Source organism: Alligator sinensis, unplaced genomic scaffold, assembly GCF_000455745.1.
Source record: "Alligator sinensis unplaced genomic scaffold, ASM45574v1 scaffold974_2, whole genome shotgun sequence".
Classification (NCBI taxonomy): Eukaryota; Metazoa; Chordata; order Crocodylia; family Alligatoridae; genus Alligator; species Alligator sinensis.
In genome coordinates this window covers 1,173,558-1,177,873 of record NW_005842369.1, presented here as the reverse complement: position 1 = coordinate 1,177,873, position 4,316 = coordinate 1,173,558, and positions in this window count along the sequence as shown.

Here is a 4,316-nt window from a genome sequence, read left to right as displayed (position 1 = left end):
GAATGGAGGGCTTGGCCAGTGGCTGCCTGGGCCCAGGCCTGCCTGGCTGACTTACCATGGTCCCTGGGCACCCATGCATGTCCAACCCAATCTGAGACCAGGAGCCACATGGCACCTGGTACAGAACATCTTATCTCAGAAATGTTGCAAATTCTCACAAACAGTTTCTTTCTCATGGCTCTGCAGGCCCTGGAGCTGCACACAGGGGAGAGGCTACTGTTGGCAGCTGGGATGTGACCTCAAGGTCACCACTGCCTACAGCCAGGACCCTGGAGATGCACCAGTGCCTCCAGAAGAGGACCCAGGATAAGACCCTCCTCTTAGGATGGCAGGCAGATGCAGTGGGTGGAGGAAGTTGCCTGGCAGAACAGGTGGTGGGTGGAGAACATGACCCATGAGAATGCACAAGATCAGCACAAGGAGCACAGGACTGGGTGAAACAGGAGTTCAGGGCACAGCTCCTGGCACTGGAATGCAAGCTCATGGAGTTCCTATGGAAGCAGAGCGCAGTCATGGCCAGGGCAGTGCAGGTGACAGAGGAGGACTGCTGGGTGCTGGACACCATCCTGGCCCTGAAGGTCACCTTCATGCTGCCCGCTGCCCTTCCTCTGACCATAGCCCCGCCTACCTTCTATCAGTTGCCCGCCACCCAGTAGCAGGCCTTATCATGGGCCTAGATGGAGATCCAGCACTGCCTCCACTAGCCAGAAGCTGCTGCCCTGGCCTCCAGCCCAGGTCCCCCACCACCCAGCCCCCCTACCTGGGTCCAGCCCTACCACTTGCCCTGGTTCCAAGCAGGTGTGTAGCTAGAGCTGCCTGCAGCAAGGCCAGGACCATACACCAATGCTGCTGGCCCTGGCCACTGGCTGCTGGAGGGGGAGCCACCCACACCAGGGGACCAGTGGCCACTGCAGCCCCTGGGTGAGCCCCTCACCCACCAGACTCACCGTGACATGCGCACACATGTGAGAATGGCCAGAGGCTGGGGTGCTGGCCACCTGTCCCTGGGTTCTGCTCCCTAGGTGCCCCCACCCCACAGCCACCCACCCAGGAGGGCACACAGACACACCACATTGTAAATAGTTTGCACGGGGGAGAGGCTGTTTTATTGCTGGTGGATGGGAGGGGGTGGAGGGGTTTTGTTGTTGGGGAAGGAGGGGGAACAGGCTCTGGTGTTGAGGAGGGAGAAGGTGAGGGGTCTGTTTGTTATGAGGATAATAAAGTGTTTTTCTGAGAACTGTCCACAGTGAGTGTGGTGCTAGGGGTGGGTGTCCATGGGCGGCTGTCTGGGTGGGCTACAGTGGGGAGTAGGCCTCACAGATGTTATGCGGACTGCAACAGTGACCCAGGGGATGTTCTCCTTGGTGAACTCCAGGCAGGTGGTGAATATGTGCCAGCATCCCTTGAGGCAGCCAAAGGTGCACTCCACCTGTTCATGGGTCTGGCCCAGGCACTGGTTGAAGTAGGCCTGGCAGGGTTCCAGCTGTCCAGTGTAGGGTGGCATGAGCCAGGACAGGAGCAGGTAGGTTGGGTCCCCAATGAGGAGGGGTGGGACCACTATGGCACCCAGCTGGAGGTCCAGCACCCCTGGACAAAGCACCTGCTCTGTACCAGAGCTGGCAGGACGGAGTTCTGAAACACACAGGCACTGTGTCACATCATCACATAATTGATTTAATTTCTTGCTACTGTAATTCCATTGACTTCAAAGCCTAGAAGCATGTTTGACCAACACCATGTTTCCACAGAGGGGAGAAAACTCGGGATAGAATAGGGATCTCTTAATTGGAGGAAAAAAATTAAATGCTCCAATGTATGACGAGGCCCACGTCCATCAAGGAGAGATTTTACAAGCACAGACTAGCGTAGCCTAGTGAAGAGGCCTAGGAGTAACGCACTTCCTTTCTCTTCCACAGTGTCTTCATCTGCAAGAGGAGGATAATGGTACTAACCTTCTTTTTAAAGAGCTTGAAATCTATGGATGCAAAGGGGTACATTATTGTTGCTGCTGTTATTATTACTTAGCCCACAATAATGATATATCCATGCGATTAACTGGAAGGATGCGCTATTAAAATGCACAGGGAAGACGTTACTTCCATTTTCTAAGAATGGGCTAGGAAGAACCAAAAATAAAGCATGACCTATAGAAAAGTATTAGCACCACCCACCCTGCATAACACTGGTTCCTGTTAAGTATCCTTTTTACTTTTCTTAACGACTTCAGTCTGGACTATGCCTCACAATAACACCACAGAAAAAAGCTAAAGAGGAGTCATGGAAACCATTTATGGCTATGTTTCTCTCCAGTTCCTCAATGTATATGTACATTTTGGGTGTTAAATAAAGCCAGGGTTCAAATTATGGGGCAGCCTGGGGGGTGGGGGACAGCTTGGAGGGGAGGGGCTGAGCCCCTGATAAGAGATGAGAGCCCCCTGTAAGATTTGAAATCATAACCTGGGGGGGGGTCGCTGATTTTATTACAGCATCATGATGGGCAGCCCAATTTTTTTTGCAGACCACCCCCCAAGAGTCAAAGTGTAATTGCCTCCTAAAGGTAAGCGTGTCTTCTCTTCCAGGTTGGCTGATCTCGTACGGCGAGCTTTAAACTAGCCTCACCAGGGGAGGGGGGCCGCAGAAAGACGTGGAGACACCACCCGAGCAAGACAGGTGACACATGCAAGGAGTGCCCAGGTAAGAAACAGGGATCCAGATAGTCTTCCTAATTGGCGGGTGGCACGTGCAGCTATGCAAGGCCTTAAATGCCTGTATACCAATGCTCGTAGTATGGGGAACAAACAGGAGGAATTCGCCCTCAGAATAGCCAGTTCAAACCCAGACATAGTAGGGCTTACAGAAATGTGGTGGGATTCATCCCATGACTGGGCAGTTAGCATTAGGGGCTATAGGCTCTACAGGCAGGATAGAGAAGGAAGGGAGTGGGTGTGGTGCTCTATGTCAAAGAGCAATCCACATCCTCTGCCAGCAAAATGGGGTCAGAGGAGGGGCAAGCTGAAGTGCTTTGGGTCAAGATACAAGGGGGAAGTGGGGAGAGGGATTTAACGGTGGGGGTCTACTACAGACCCCCCAACCAAGGGGAGGAGCTAGACCAGGAATTTTTGGGCCAGCTTGCAGAGGCACTTAAACACAAGGGATGTAGTTGTCACGGGTGATGTAAATTACCCGGACATCTGCTGGGAGCAGTCAGCCAGGTCGGACTGTTCCAGGAGGTTCCTGGCTGAGATACAGGACCTCCACTTAACCCAGGAGGTGCACAGTCCCACCAAAGGAAATGCCCTGTTGGACCTGGTCCTGGCCACAGGTGATGATCTGATAAGGGGGCTCCAGGTCCTTGACCACCTGGGGGATAGCAATCATTGCTTGCTGGAATTCACCATCCAGCGCAGGGTGTCAAGGGCCTGCAGCAAGGTGGTAGCCCTAGACCTCAAGAAGGCCAACTTCAACAAGTTGAGATTAGTGGGAGAGGCGCTGAGGTTCTCGAGGGCAGGGGAACTCAGTACCCAAGAGGAGTGGCCATTCCTTAAGGAGACAATACTCAGGGCCCAAGGGGTGACAATCCCAACAAGAAGCAAGGGGGGCAAGAGTGCCCAAAACCCCTCTGGCTCACGAAGGACGTCTGGGAATGCCTGGTTGTCAAAAAGGCAGTGTACAGCTGGTGGAAGCGGGGGTTATCTCCAAAGAGGAGTATACCTCCACTGCTCAGGCCTGTAAGGGGGCTGTTAGGAAAGCTAAGGCGGACATAGAGCTAGGACTAGCGTCTAAGATCAAAGATAATAAAAAGTCCTTTTTCAAATATATAGGGAGGATGAAGGCAGCACCGGGAAACATGGGGCCCCTGCAAGACACGCTGGGCAGTCTGGTGGTTGCGCCAGAGGAGAAACCAGACTGCTTTAACAAATTCTTCACCTCCGTTTTCTTGTGCAGGGACCAGGACTCCCCCACCGGGATTCAAGACGGACTTGAGGGGAACGCCTCCAGACCTAAGGAGGAGGAGGACCGGGTTAGAGTGCTTCTGGGGGGGCTGGACATGTTCAAATCAGCAGGTCCAGATGCTCTCCGCCCCAGGGTGTTGAGGGAGCTAGCACGGGTTATTGCAGGGCCCTTGGCACGGCTTTACGAGTGCTCGTGTGCTTGGGCCAGGTGCCAGATGATTGGAAGATAGCCAATATGGTCCCCAACTTTAAAAAAGGGAGGAGGGAGGACCCGGGCAACTATAGGCCCGTCAGTCTTACCTCAATCCTGGGGAAACTCTTTGAGAAGATCATCAAGGAGCACATCTGTGATGGGCTGGCATC